The 16,812-nt window shown below is 39.4% G+C and overlaps 1 pseudogene; it reads left to right on the forward strand.

Annotated features, from left to right (window-relative positions):
• Positions 1–1,629: 1,629 nt before the first annotated feature.
• On the forward strand, positions 1,630–15,818 carry LOC103403213 (uncharacterized; annotated as a pseudogene).
• The last annotated feature ends 994 nt before the right edge of the window (positions 15,819–16,812 follow it).

Here is a 16,812-nt window from a genome sequence, read left to right on the forward strand (position 1 = left end):
TTCATTATTGTTTAGAATTTAATTACAATATTTATTAAAAATTTAAAACAAAATATTTTTGACGAAAACATAAAAAAGGGATTTGCGCGACGCATGCCTACGTCGTGCAAAGACAATAAGCCACTTTGCGCGACGCATATCTTACGTCGTGCAAAGCCACGAAGGCACTTTGCACGACGCATGACTACGTCGCGCAAAGACACCTATGCCACTTTGCGCGACGCATGTAACCCCTTCGTCGCGCAAAGCTTTCTGTCACTGCCTTGCCGCGACGGTTTGCGCGCGACGAAGGTTCGTTGAGCAAAGTTTTGCGCGACGTTTTTTGACTTTGCGCGACGAAGGACCTGCGTCGCGCAAAGTGTTTTTTTTACTAGTGGTTGTGCAAATTGGAGAATTGGCTAGGTTTTGGACCAAAGCAATAAAGGCGTGGTGCAGATGAAAATAAATAAGAAACAAAAATGCATCATCAAAAGATGGAGAGAGCAAGGGAGGAGGTGGTCATGCTGCCGTGGTCAGAGTAGGGTGAAAAACGAACACGAAAGCCAGAGGGATGGACCAGCTGCGGCTTTGGGACCATTATTTGTTTAATTAGGGTAGGGTTGCAGACTTGCAGATGAAGACTATTGAGGGCCATCGAGAGAGACATTGCATGTAAATAAGACTTTTGTTCATCAAATCCAATGATAACACAATGATGTTCAAAAAATTAAAGAAAGAACAAAGCCACCATCGATAGTATATAGATATATCTAACTCGGAAAATGAAACTTTCTTGCAACCAATGCACCGTACCATATTATTCGTTTGATAGACATTTGTCATGTATTTAAATAGTGAATCATCCATGTAAACGGTGAATCATTCTTTCGATAGACATTTATCATGTGTTTAAATCGTAACTTAATTTACTTATAAATTAATGTAAAGTTCTTCCTCCCATTAATGTGGGATTTATTCTCAACATATCTCTTCACGTGTGACGAATTTTCAAGCCAAAGACGTGGACAATACCACTGGAATGATGTGGAGCACGTGTGACCGTTAAACTTCACACATGAAACAATCCACTCCAATACCCCGAAAAAAAGATATGTTTCTTTTGTAACTAAATTAAGCGGATGATAATAAAAAATTTCGATCCTGCACAAACAAGGATAAAATTTTACCCAAACATTCAACTAACTACAGTCAAAGTAAACGTGTAAAAAAATATTGACTTTGTTGATTTTATTTATAGAGTAAACACCTTTATATATCTCACAAGGACTTCAAAGAGTAGGATTTCTAAGAAAGAACCGATTACATTAAATTACAAAATATCTTTTATGCGTTAAGGCATGCAAAATGTGAGCTGCGTGGTGCCGGCGAGATGGAAAATATATACTAGCCAAATTGTTAAATTGAGTTTGAAACCACGGGCTGAGTTTGTTAATTATATCAAATATTTTTAGCAACAAATTGAAGCAGAACACAAAAGACTGAACGAAGCTCTTCGGAGCCCCAGAGTAAGATGGGCCAGACCCATTTTGGTACAAACCCTAACCCTAAAATAAAAATCGAAAACTGATTGACAAATGCATGCAATTCAACCCTTATTTTCGTACAAGTTCGGTAATATCTCCGGTGGTCATGGTTATGGTTCCAGGAATTTCAGTTACATGATGATTAATCGTCATGGTTATGGTGTATTCGATTGGTCATATCTCCAGTGCCCACTTTAATCCGACATAACCTTCACCATCTTCCGCCATTTTCCACCCAAACACGCATTAATTAATCAAAAACTATTCCGCCCAATTAATTAATTAATCATGATTAAATTCTTGTCATATATTCATGCATTCAATTGCATAATTTGTACTTGCCTCTGTATATTGCAGCGCATGTGTTAGGATCCATCCTTGCAAGCGGGACTTTATGCCTTGTTTTGGGTGCCCCAAGCGGCATATTTTGGAACATAACTAGTTGGATCAGACGTTCGATATTTGGTCATGCAGATCATTGCCTCTTTTGTCTTGATGTTTGTTATTTCAGGCATCGCCACAGATAGTAGAGCTGTTAGTAATTAATCCCTAATATGCTCATACATATGCATATGTGCACTGCATGCATGCATGCAGATTGGAGAATTGGCATTAATTGCTGTAGGAATGACAATAACTATCGACGTCCTCGTTGCCAGGTACATATATACATATACATATAGCACATATATAAAATACAATAATATTGTACGTTTGGATATATAAAACTAACGTACTTGAATACATATATATGACATGGAGCAGACCGGTCTTAGGGGCATCGATGGACCCAGCACGGAGCCAAGGGCCAACAATAGTGATGCACACAGACAAGGGAATATCGATTTATATTGTAGGTCCATTCGTTGGCACCATATAGACTCGGTGGAGTCGCCTACAATCTCATTCGGTTCGCTGACAAACCACTGAGAGAGTTAACTGACAAAACCAATACTGCGGGAGTTAAGAAGAGTGCTTCCTTCATCAAATACGTTTCCGAAAACAATTTTTATAGAACTTAATTATCACGAGCTGGTGGTCCAATGGTAAAAGGTGGATTACGAGACTTCTTTAAAACTGAAAACTGGAAGTCTCTGGTTTGAAACCCACTACTAGTGTGGAAGCTAGACTTGTGGCCAAGGGGATGCTGAAATGCCTCTGTTAGTCTTCCCCCTCCGGGAAGAAGTGAATAACCGTGACTTGTCGCCAATTGTCCCCTTTTTTTAAAAAAAAAAAATTCGTAGTTAATTCATAATCAATTATTACGTACTGTTGTGATGGAATCGATTGGTCGTCGATATCTTCTCCTTCTACAGCCTGCTGCTGCATGACATGCATGTCAAATAGGTCGTATGTTGTTTGGAAGGAAGAATAAAAAAAATTTTAATTTCTTTTTTGTTGATTTCTTAATCAGTGTTAAATTAAATTGTTTTTTCATATTTTATTATTGGGAAGTGTTATTAGCACTCCAAAAATCTTATTCCACACTCCTCACAAGTGTATTTTTCTTTCTAAATATAGAAATTTTGGAGTGTAGAATGAGATTTTTGAAGTGCCAATAACAATTCCCTTATTATTTTATGAAATAATTTGTAACTTTTGTGTCGTGCTTATGAGGTATTTTAGGTGTACATTGAATGCGGTCACATGCGTGATATAATACTATTTCACGCAAATTATTTCCAAAAGCATAGGTAGTTCCCAATAATTTCAACAGGTAACCATATATAATTGGATTACAATTTCCATAACTAGTTACTCTATCAAAATCATATTTGATTTCAATTGATGTGTAACCATGCATATACATAATGATATATAGCTGCCTTTATTTAATTAATATGCATATAAATGTGACCTTCCTGAGATGCTCCTTTTCATAAACTTCAAACTAATTATTAATTTAGTTATAAACATTAAATAATCGCACTTTGTTTAAAAAAGTTTAGATCCAAAACACATGGAGCTCCTCACATGCGTTAGTCATACGTTGCATAGAGCAAAAATCTCACATGTCCTTCTATTCAAAACTATCACATATTTCTGACTAGCTACTTTAATCGTTTACCAATCGTTACAGGTGTAGTAGGAACTTGTGAAATCAATCAATTGTACTAGCTAATATATATATATATATATATATATATATATTCGTCAAAGGATCTATATAAATATAAGTTGTCAAGTTATTTTCAAAACCATCTTAATCGATCCCTTTGTTTTTTATATAGTCTTCAAAGTTATGGTGATCAGCCATAGACTTTTCCATCTGATATGTCCCTAGCTCCCACCAAATGTATCTGGGGAAAAAACCCTTGACTCTCTCTAATCTTATGGTGCCACATGGGTAATTTTTGGTTGTCATTGTCTTTACCATCTTTGTAATATAAATGGATCGATGTCACCAACATTTTGTTTCTAAGAAAAGAAATTAAAATTAAAAAGCTATACATGTCATATAACAACTTGTATTATAGTTTAGCTATATTTTTCTTTCTTTGGAAACGAGAGATCTCACATTTAACTTCCATAAATAACAAGTTTGTATAATATTTGTGTTGAATTTGATATCTGATTATGTCTTATTTTAAAGTAAAATATCATCGTATGAAAAAAATATGTATGCTCTATTTCATGTTTGGTTGATATAAGCTCACTCTCACTGGGGTTAGGTGTCTATTCTTTTCTTTTCTTTTTTGAATTGCTATGTATTATTTTCAAGTGGACGAAACCAGAGGAATACTACCTCAACCTACATGCTCCACTCACAAAACTTTAACATACAAGCTTCAACAAAAGAAAATTCAGAGAACTTAGCGAAGAAGGCTTTGGTGTATTTAACACAATACGTTGAAATGAAGGAAAGCTATTTATTGATATCCCCGATAAGTCACAAATATATACATATACATGAGTCAAAATAAACAAACAAGAGGGAGCCTTCACAAAGGTTGCTTAGGAGAAGTCTCAGCAGTCGGTAGAGCCCCAGAAAGAGCAGGCATTGGAGGGGGATCATTTGGAGCCTCAGTACTGGACAGAACCCTAGAAGGAGGAGCCAGCAGAGGTTGATCATTTGGAGCTTCATTACGCGGTACAGCCCCAGAAGACGAAGGCAATAAATGACTTTGGAACAAACCCACAAATCTCTGATGATCAAGTAAAACCTGACCATCAGATTCCTTCATCTGGTCAAGCTTCCTCTTCATGTTTGTAGCATAGTCATGTGCGAGCCGGTGCAACTGTTTATTCTCATGCTTGAGCCCTCTAATCTCCTGTTTGAGACTCATCACTTCAGCCGCCAATGATTCAACTTGGTGGGTTCGAGCAAATAGGCGTTGGGCCATGTTAGACACAGAACCTGCACACTGAATACTGAGAGCCAGAGAATCCTTAACAACCAACTCATCAGACCGTTTGGAAAGTAGTCTGTTATCTTTGGGAGTGAGAAGGTTCCTGGCCACTACCGCAGCGGTCATATCATTCTTCATCACGGAATCCCCAACGGTAAGAGGACCAGTAGGGGAGACGAATGATGGACGCCATATGTTGTCTGGAGAAGGCGTGACTGCCTCTTAAACAAGGTTCAAGTCAAAACGACGGTCGGATGGGCCAGACATTTTCAAAGGTGTTGAAGAGAGAAGAGGTTGGACAAATCAAGATCTTAGAAGTGTAAGAATAATGAAGCTTCTACTGGTGGAGATTCAAGTGTGCTTTGGAACTTAATGCCAGCCTCTATAAAAATCTGCACTTGACGGAGCTTCAGAAATCGAAGAGGCGTTTGCTTTCTCAAAAGCTGGGCTGCTCAGAGACCACGAGACGTTTACTTTCTCAAAAGTTAGGCTGCTCAAATACCACGAAGGCCGATCTTAGAAATCGAAGAGGCGCTTGCTTTCTCAAAAGCTGGGCTGCTCAGAGACCACGAGGGCCGATCTCAGAAATCGAAGAGGCACCTACTTTTCCAGCCTTGTCAGCACCTGTCAGCTTTGCGGAAATTATGGGCATTATGTCGAAGATTTCTGGTGAAGTAGAAAGCACATGAATCTTACTGTTCAATCACCCACTTCCCACACGCAACATTAGCTCATGGGTACCACAGATAACTTTGCCAAAGTTCTCTGACAAAGTTGAGACATGTGAAGCTTGCAGCTCCCACTACACCGCTCTGACCAAGAAGGGTAAAAGAATAGCAAAGAAACAGCACTAACAAAGTTTAGACACATAAATTTTAAAGGTCTAGCTACCATATTATTACCCACAAGGGTAAAGGAACAGTACCACTGCTGGATAATTGGAAAGTCCCTGTGTTTCAACCTCTGTGCTTCGTGGCAAGATAGACTAGCAAACATGCCCAACCTTTTCTCACATTCGAGAAAACACTCCCAACAAGATTGCTTGCTCCAAAATCGAAGAGGCACCGCCCTCCGAATCTCGAGAGCCAGACTCCCAACATGATTACTTTCTCAAAAATCGAAGAGACACCGCTATCCGAATCTCGAGAGCCAGACCCCTAGCAGGATTGTTTTCTCAAAAATCGAAAAGGCATCGTTATCCGAATCTCGAGAGCCAGATCTCCGACAAGATTGCTTGTTCGAAAACCGAAGAGGCACCACTTTCCCAACTTCAAGAGCCGAATCTCCTTGGATAAAGCTTGTCTGTAATCTTTACACGCAACATCAGATTTCCAGATACCACAGACCACTTTTTCAAAGTGCTCTGACAGAGTTAAAACATGTGAAGCTGGCAGCTCCCACTACCGTGTTATGACCAAGCAGGGTAAAGGAATAGCATTACTACTTGTTGTTAAGGAGACTCCTATATATGTTGACCTCCATCCCTAACAGACAGGCAAACCTGCAAAAATGCTCAACCTTTCCTCATATCTGAGAGGGCACTCCCAAAGAAGCCTTTCGAAATATTCAGCTTTCTTTCCCCCCGATAATACCTCTGCAAACAAGCTATACTAGAGCAAGAATATCTCATATCATCAGGGTTAAAAGCAAGAGTATCCCATATCATGTTTTTTCCCTGTCTTTTCCTTTGGCCTTGTTCTTACCTGTAAGACAAGGAGAAAGAGAGCAATCAGTCAGCACTTGGAATCAAGCTTCCAGTCAGGAACTGACTGCCTGGAACCCCCTACTTGATTACTTACCTGGCATTGCTCTCGAGTACTCATCTTCAACATCTTATGCTTCCAGGGAAGATACCGCATCTGCCTGAGGAACATATTGAAGGAATTATTTTGAAAAACATGTTCATTTGAGCAACATCATATAGCATGCAATTAACAATTAAAGACGGAATCATGCTTGTATGCACTCAAAAACAAAACATTACCATGAAATTCAAAGCCTAGTAGATTGGTGAACCAATAATCAACTCAAAACAAAGTGAGTTGAAATTAATACCTTTGTAGATTCCTCTTTGCATAAGCAAAGGCTAATCACCTAGAGAGATAGGGGCCTTCATTCCTTGCTTCTTAGATCCATGGATTTGGATGGAAGAATAGGTTCTCCAAGTTCCCAAAATTGAGAACCTCTAAGTCTCTTCACCAAGGTTAGATTGTAGAAGAAATGAGTGACCTTGGAGTAGTAGGATTGCTAGATGTACCCTCCAAGGTGTTGGCCTCTTTAGAGAGAAAATGGAGAGACAATTCTCACCAATTTTCCCCCAAAATAAACCCTTTTAATCCTTAATCACATTATGAATATTTGGCTATAAAGTCCTTTATATAGTCCCTTCAAATAAGTGACCTAAAGAACCAAAACCCTAATTCATCTAACATGGCCGGCCTACCTAGGGATTTTTGGGCTTTTGGGCCTTTGTGAATCTTTATTCATTAAGTTGTCATACAACTTAAGTCAATGGGCTTGACTTTCGAAGCCCATTGGGCCTTAAGGTCCAAAACTATCCCGAGGTCTTTAACGAACTTATTCGTTTGATTAATTAACATATTAATTAATCCTTGCCATAATTTAAATGATTAAACCATTTAATCATTCTTACTCATCTCCGTTTAATCTTCAATCTCCACCTTTTATGGTGTGCGATCCATTAGGTTCCTTTTAGCGAGGTAGTGGGCGATTAAAACCATTTTACATTGATTGTGAATTGAAACTATTTTCAATTCTCCCTTTAGTGATTACACACGTTTAGGGCTTCCACAAACCATGGTTGACGCCTAGCAGCATGTCATGGTTACCCAAGCTAATCAGAAGAGGTTAGAGAACCTATTCAGTTCGGGATTACAAATGCAATACGATCTTTCTCTAATCTAATACTCTTGACCACATTGTTTGGTTTGATAGTTTATTTGTTCATGTCTACTATCCAATGTGAATCTTGTGCTTATATGATTTACTTGAATGTGATTTGGAACGCATTCCCTAATCTCATTCATACTCTGGCCAGAGATTCTAAATCATATCATAGAGTATTCTCCCTCAACTGTTTGAAGGTTAGAGATCCCTTGTTGCGCATTCACTTGTCTCCATAGCTAAGTCACTTGACCCCAACGATGCCGTGGACACCCCGAGGGGGTGACTTTGACATAATCAAAGATCAAGGACTTAACCACAAGACAACTGTGATGCCTCAGGTCAAAGGACTACTTTGCATTATCCCAACCATGAGTTCTTATGTGACATGGAATATGAGAACTCTTCGTTGATCACGTTCAGTGTACTCATTCTCTATTGAGCACCTACGTACTTGTCTTGATGTCACACACACCAATGACTCGAGACTAATCACTCTTCCTGAGAGAAGACATAGTACGTACCGATCTTAACGGACTGTCAATGCCCAATTGACAATCCTATGATCAGGAACATTTAGGATGTGTCTACGAAAGAATGGTCTCATGAATCTAACTTCATTAGATTACATTCTCCCAATCACATATTCCTTGGACTTTATCGTTTAAGCATATAACATTTATATGAGACGGCTCAAACAATAATCTTTGCCCTTTATATGTAAAACTAGATTAGTTTAACATGTGAAATGTCCGTAAAGTATCATCACATGATTGGCTTTAGGGCACATTTCCAACACATATAGGGCAAGTGAGAAGGATACAAGGAAGCATGTGGAGACAAGCGTAACAGCACACGTGCCGATACATCCACTACTCTGTCAAAAGCAAAAGTATCTCATATCAGCAGGGTCGAACGTACTATAGATTTGATGGACTTGTTTTGACCCTCAAATTCTTCAGTCGGCCTTATACTCTGGAGGAAACCAGAAAACCCTCCAGCCTAGTTCAAGAATAAGCCTGTGGAAAGTTACTTCTTCAAAAGCAAAAATATCCCATATCATCTCTTCTCATTTTTCTTCTCTTTATCCTTCATGCTGCCTACAAGATAGGGAGAATGTGAACAATCAGCCGGAACTCGAAATCAAAGTTCTGATCTGGGACTGATTGCTTGGAGCTCTGATTGCTTACCTTGTCTGTCACCTCTTTCAGCAGATCCCCTAGCTCGACGACTTGGAGGACTCCTACTACATGGTTTGTATCGCGCTTGACCAAGCCTGAAACTACAAGTAAGCTTCAAGTGAAATTGATACATTACCTTGTGCATCTCCACCAGTTAAAGATACCACCCCTGGATGGAGGAAGAGTACTTCCAGAGAAGATGCCACATCTACCTACGAGACAGATAAGGCAAGTCAAGACGATACCACACTCCAGAACTTAGAAGTTTCGTGATTACGAGATCATTCTCCCACAATATTTCCTAATGTCATTTGTACTAAATCATTCACTAGTACTTACTAAAAGAGAGCTTGAACCTATGTACTTGTGTAAACCCTTCACAATTAATGAGAACTCCTTTATTTCGTGGATGTAGCCAATATGGGTGAACCACGTACATCTGGTGTTTGCTTTCCTATCTTTATATCCATTTATATACTTATCCACACTAATGACCGGAGCAATCTAGCGACGATCACAAAAAGCGACCGTTTTCGCTACCTAGGATCTATCTTGCAAGAGAACGGAGAATTAGATAGAGGTCTCAACCATAGAATACAAGCTGGATGGATGAAGTGTAAGAGTGCATCCGGCGTGTTGTGTGACCGTCGTAGGTCACTGAAGCTCAAGGGAAAATTTTATAGGACGGCAATAAGGCCAGGGATGTTGTATGGCACAGAATGTTGGGCGGTGAAGCATCAACACGTACACAAAATGGGTGTAGCGGAGATAAGGATGCTTCGTGGGATGTGTGGGCACACGAGAAAGGATAAGATTGTGAATGCGGATATCCGAGGTAAAGTAGGAGTAGCCGAAGTTGAAGGAAAGATGAGAGAAAATCGGTTACGGCGGTTTGGACATGTGCAAAGAAGGCCTACTGACGCTCCGGTTCGAAGATGTGACTACGGAACAGAGGTTCGGGGCCGAAGGGGTAGAGGAAGACCTAGGAAAACTTTGGAAGAGACCCTAAGAAAAGACTTAGAGTACTTGGATCTAACGGAGGACATGACACAAAACCGAGCGCAATGGTGTTCTAGGATTCATATAGCCGACCCCACTTAATGGGAAAAGGCTTTGTTGTTGTTGTTGTTGTTGGACGAAACCAGAGGAAAAAATAGAAAATAAAATAGAACAAAAATTATTAGTGTTCTTCTAACGGACAGGATTACAAGAACACAATTCAATAAACGGACAGAAATTGAGTTTAGAGAGGCGTTGCAGACCGGTATCTTGTATATGTTGGCCACGGCGGGACATGCACAGCCCTTGCACATGGCTCCTCCACATCTTTGGACTTCGTCCCATATGTGTATGATAATGTATTTGTGACTAGTCGGCCCACCCGGATTCTTAACCGAATACCTAAATTCCTACGTTTTCTAATCTAACGGTTCTAATCTTTTCACAAGACTATATTTGTTGGAAAAGAAGGTATGGTTGGAGGAAGCTGATCGTCCTGGGCAGAACAGAAGGCATTAACGACGGAAAGAACGGAGGATATGAAGGCGTTATCGAGGTGTCAGAAGGCAATGATAATATGATGATGCAAATGCAAACCAACCATTTTAAGCAAGTCCAACTTCACATTTTGATTTCGTATATGACTACACTAATCACTCTCTCAATCACTCACCAAAAAGTCTTATGTCTCTATCTCTCTCCTACTCTTTCTCTCTCTAGAAACCTCGGAAGCTTGTTAGCCAAACAACAAGATCTAATCTTGCAACGCAAAAAACACGAAACCAAGATCTAAAGACAAAGACAGACAAGTGGGTTTTGTGTCCTAGATGCATGTGAGTGTGTTTTTGCTCCTAACACGCTTGCTTCTGATTCCCGACTAACATTTTAGCTCCTTCATTCTTCATAACCCAACTGTTTCATCCTCTGGAATCCAATCCCACAGCACTGTTTGATATGCTTTTCTTGTAGCTGTGATATGGGGTTTTGACTAAGGTAAATTCTTAACTTTTCTTGCAATTATTTAACTCGCTCATTTGGGTTTTGGATAAATTAATGGACTTGCTTCCCATGTTTTGCTTGCTTATTAATTTCTGATTTTGTCTCTGAAAGATTGGCATTTCTTTGAGGTTTTGAGGGCAGATTGTAGTGATGTCTGGGGAGATAGAAGAGCCCTTTAGTTTTAGCTTTCAGGTACTTCTCTTCTTATGCTCTTTAATAATTTTGTTAGTGAGAATGCTTCTTAAATTCTACACCAGTATGAGATTAACTGCTTAATCAGGAAGATTATGGCCCGTTTGATAACCGTTTAATTTTATGTGCTTGATATGAGGTTCAAAGACGGATATAAATATACGCCTAGAGGTTGATTAAATGGAATGTTCACGTTATGGTAATTAGTAAATCGTACCAAAAGCGCGATGAAATTGCATACCGGGGTGATTAGTGAACTCTGATCTGTTTTTCTGATCGCTGATTTGCATCCCTTTGATTTACTTTCAGTAGAAGTGCTCCGAAATTGGATATTAATGCATCCATTCTCCCACAATGTGCCATTCTGCTACGAATTTTCAAACTAGTGGATGAATTGACAAATTATGTTTAGTGATTCATTCTGTTTTGTAGTCATCTGCTTTTATAACAGCTACTTCTTCGAAATGGACAGGCAGACTCTTTACACTCTGGTTCCATATCATTTGGGAGGTTCGAAAACGAAGTTTTATCTTGGGAAAAGTGGTCGTCGTTCTCGCATAACAGATATGTTGAAGAGGTTGAAAAATGCTTGAAACCGGGTTCAGTTATTGAGCGGAAAGCTTACTTCGAAGCTCATTTCAAGAAGAAAGGTTTTCCCAAACCAAATTTAGTTGAGTGCTATAGCGGTACAAGTTATCAAGTCTGTGAAAATGGTGTCTTGGAGAGTGATGCGTACGGAGAAGAATTTGAAGACGGAAATGAAGACAACAGTTGCGCTCAATTTGATGAGGGCTCCGAGGGTTCAGAGTACCACGGAGACAGTCAAGTGAATGAATATGAAAAGGAAGATCCTGAAGTTTCATTGTCTGATCTTCAGAGGGCATCAGAGTTGAACGATGAAGATATTCTGGTCGCTATTAAAGATGATAATTCCGAGGAAACAAATCAAATTGGAAAAGGTTGTGACATGTTTTCTTCAATTATCGATGAACCAGAGAACAATGTAATTGAGAATCATGATGGTGATGCTGTGAATGCTGATGAATCATATAATTCTGTTAAGATAAACCCCAAGACTGCAGCAGATGATGAAGTTAACATGACGATTGTGGAAAGTTTGCATAGTTCTTCTTCAAAGGTATGTTCTTCTATTAACTCATTTTTGTTTAGTTGGTATCAGTATTAACTATAAATTCCTCGATTTCCTGTCTAGTTGAAGGCTGGAAAAGAATGCAAAATTTCCAAGTCCAGAGTAAAATCTAAGGCCAGCATTTCTCCGGTTAAGAGAAGTATTTCTTCTGAGTCGTCTAAAGATTGTACAAAGAACTCTAATACAAGAGAAAGAGAGGGTACACGAAGAAAAACCGCCATTCCAACTACACAATCAGTTCCCAGGACTCCAAAATAGAGGTAAGCATTTTATCGTCTTAATGATGTTCTTCACCCTCTACATAGTATATTATAAGCATATTGGTTTCTCTAAAAACGGTGTGCCTTTGGATTCTACACGCAGGAATCTACAAATCTGAAGGGAAAATTTGCTCACGAAAGTAGAAGGTATATATTGGTGATTGCAAGTAGAAATCCTAGATGCTTTACTGAATGGAACCTCATATGCATACTTCTTGCATTGTTCTAGTGGTAAGAAACTTGGTGAACCTCAACCTCCTGCCGTCAAGCCTGAGTCCAGAGGACGCCAAACGGCAAACAGGTTTATTAGAATTTCTTACTGAATGCTTTGAGTGTTTCTATCTTTCAAACTGTAAAATTTTCGTGAAGTCACCCTTCTGTATTCCTCTCTCGTATAGGCTTCACCAAAGAGTCAATTTGACCAAGTCTAATATAAGATCAAGTGTTGCAACTTTCAATTTCAAAAGTTCTGAACGAGCAGAAAGGAGGAAAGAGGCAAGCCACCATGTACTTTCTCTGAATTTGTTGTTTCTTTAGATTTTGGTTTCAGATTTATATGGCTTACAATGCTGAAATTGACTTGTTCCTTTGTCCTTATGGCTCATACAATCCAGTTCTTCACAAAGATGGAAGAAAAAATGCATGCCAAGGAAGATGAGATGAATAAGATCCAAGCAAAAAAGCAGGTATATGAAATCATTTGATTACGTTCATGTGAATATAATACAGAATTATTTCACAAATTCATATTTTCGGATGCATCAATGTGTTGAAAAGATAATTATATCCTTCAAACTAGTGCTGTACTTGCCAACGGCGGTTCTAATTCCTATTTGGATGATAAAGTATATAACTGAGGGAGATGCATGATTGATGGGTTTCGGTTAATGTTATTGCTGAATTTTCCTGAATGCATGCTAATGAAACTTCTCTTAATATTCTCAACGGGTTTCGGTTAATGTTATTGCAGGAAAAAGCCGAAGCTGAGATGAGACAACTCCGCAAAAGCCTCAACTTTAAAGCAGCACCAATGCCTTCCTTCTACCATGTAGCTGTGAATGCAGCGCCTGATGGGAGCAAGGTAAATAACTGCCATTCATAAAGGCATGAACTTCCAAGTGAATCGATGAGTTCAAATTTGAAATAGAGCATAAATTCAAGATTAGAGGATGACTTTTTGTTCCACTGTGTTGCATGGTTCACCACTTTGCCTAAAACTCCTGCGGGAAGGATGAATCGCTTCCGAAAAGGAATCTATTGATTCTCTCCCAATTGATTGGACCGTAGGTGTGATGATTTACTTCACGGGTGAAGTCTCTGGTTCTAGTCCAGGATGGCTCAGCTGCGCCAAGGAAAAGAATAGAAGAAGCATTTCACTCCTTCATGCATGCTCCACTTGGCTCGGGAGGATATAGCTCAGTTGGTAGAGCTCCGCTCTTGCAATTGGCTCGTTGCGATTATGAGTTGGATGTCTAATTGTCCAGGCGGTAATGATAGTATCTTGTACCTGAACTGGTGGCTCACTTTTTCCAAGTAATAGGGAAGAGGACTGAAACATGCCATTGAAAGACTCTACTGAGACAAAGATGGGCTGTCAAGAACGTAGAGGAGGTAGGATGGGCAGTTGGTCATATCCAGTATGGATCATACATAAACAATAGTTAGAGTCGGCAACTTTTCTAGGGTTCCCTCATCTGGGATCCATGGGGATGAAGATCAAGTTGGCCATTAGGAACATCTTGATGCACTATCTCCCTTCAACCCTTTGAGCGAAATGCGGCAAAAGGAAGAAAAATTCATGGACCGACCCCATCATCTCCACCTCGTAGGAACTACGAGATCACCCTAAGGACGCCTTCGGCATCCGGGGGTCGCAAACCGACCATAGAACCCTGTTCAATAAGTTGACTGCATTAGTTGTCCGCTTTTAGGTTGGGTAGTAAGGATCGAAGAAGGGCAATCACTCATTCTTAAAACCAGCATTTTTAAGAACAAGGAGTCGGGTGGAAAAGGGGGGAAAGCTCTCCGTTCCTTGTTCTCTTGTAGCTAGATCCTTTGGAACCACAAGAATCCTTGGTTAGAAAGGGATTCCAACTCAGTACTTTTCCCTTTGAGATTTTGAGAAGAGTTGATTTTTAGAAAGCACAGTTTAATGAAAGTTGTAAGCTATGTTCGGAGGGAGTTATTGTGTATCATTGGCCTCTATGGTAGAAATAGTCGGGGCCCTGAGAGGCGGTGGCAGATGTTAGCGGTTCGAGTCCACTTATCTCCAACTCGCGAATTTAGCCGATACAAAGTTATATGATAGCACCCAATTTTTTCTATTCGGCAGTTCGATCTATGCTATGCTTTATCATTTTATGTTTTTTTTTTTTTGCACCAAACAGTTCTTTTCGGAATGTGAACAAGATTTTGAAATGGAAATTTGAAAAATAAGGGCCCCGTTAACCGCGATATCATGGATTTTCTATATATTTTTCAGGTTGTATCTACCAAATTCTCTAAAGTACAAAGCAAGTCAACAAATCCAGGGAGTGGAGCCGCTGCAAGATTTCCATCACATTCAGAGGCAGGCAAGGTTGAACCTCCCACTGCTAACGTTTCTGTAAACACAGCTGATTTGCATGAGGCCTCGAGAGAAACTAACAGCATCATGGCTGATCCCTCTGAAACTAGTTCAGTTTCTTCAGCTACACTGAGCAGCAGAAACTTATCCCGGGATACTGCAACTAAAAGTGAACACCCCAGGACGAAAGGAAGGGAGAAGGATGCTAATTATACGCAGAAACATCGGTTATTAGAGAGCGGTAAAATGGCAAAAAGTCAGAAAGCTGAAGGGAAGCAGAAAGTGGGAGTCCAAAAAAATGGCAGAGAGATGGCAAGGAAGGGTATGAAAGGCGGTGTCGGCTTTGGAAGCAGTTCAAGAATGGGTCATCTAACGGTTGGTGTTGCCTCATGAATGAACACCAAGAGATCAAATATATTCAGCCGTGCAGGATGAACACTGCAAGCCTGAAATTTAATGAAAGCAAAGCTTGTAACAAACCATGCAGACGAAGGGATAATAATATATGGTTGTGCTGTTTGAGGGAGTAGAAAAATTGGAAGCCTAGGCCCTCTTGCCACCTTTATAAATTAAAAGTTTTATTAAATTTATTCATCGTGTGATGAAACCAGGTCATCTTCCAATGTAATCAAGCATCTTGAAATGGATTAATGAGTGCATTCGCTCTTAAATTTGATGTCTCGAATTTGATTAATCCATCTTCTTCATCATCGCTTGTATAAAAATTGTGGCATGAAAAGTTGGAGAAACTTGACCCATCTTTACGGATTGGTGGATAAAATCCCGGATATCTCATCTTGAGATTTCTCCTTGATATTTTTCATGCCCATGAAACATTCGGCATTCTAGAATTCACACAGTCAACTCCAAGTAGTGAAATAATACTTTTTTGTTATCGTTGTTGTATGAAACACTCAGAAAAGTCACTAACTAGTTTGACTCCTAACTTCAATTGTTTCAGTGAAGTACTCAGTTGTTTAGATTCGGTTGTAAGTTAGAGTTCCGTTCCTTTTGTTGATGGGAGAGTTACGTGCACGGCAAGTGCACCATATGTTAGGGCAAAACCGTGTTTTGCGCGAATAGTTTGACTCAGATTTCAATTTTGGTCAATGTAGTTTTTTTAATTGTTTCAATCAGGTCCCTGAAGAAACAAGTGATGAAAAGTTGGAATCTGGTGCTTAAAAGGTTGTGTGGGTTGGAATGTCGTAGGGGAGATAGATATACTCCATACTCCCATCTGTCTCTACTTTTGACTCTAAATAGTAAATACCAAACATAAGGCCCCTACCATGAATTAAGCCTACCTATTACCCTAATAGATATTGGATTATACTTATTGCGTTTGATTCATGGTTGTAAGATCATCTCCAGCTAAGTACCATGTCTTATATTAGACCGTAAAATTGATAAATATAATTTCCAATTAAAGAGCTAAAAAGAATCACGCTAAAGAAATCAGACCACATTTATCCCTAGGCAGCCTACTAATAACCAGTTCTCCGTCTATTAGTTAAATATTTTTTTTTCTAAAAACGCTTTTAATCATTTAAAAATATTTCTTAAATAAACTGTTAATGATAATGAGGGTCCTTCACCGTATTTAAAAATTTGAAATGAAGACAAAGGTGAAAGGAAGGAGCCAGAGGAGGATAATTAACTAGGAATCGTGAAGTTTCCATGGACCTGCC

This window comes from Malus domestica, chromosome 16 (genome assembly GCF_042453785.1).
Source record: "Malus domestica chromosome 16, GDT2T_hap1".
Classification (NCBI taxonomy): domain Eukaryota; kingdom Viridiplantae; phylum Streptophyta; class Magnoliopsida; order Rosales; family Rosaceae; genus Malus; species Malus domestica.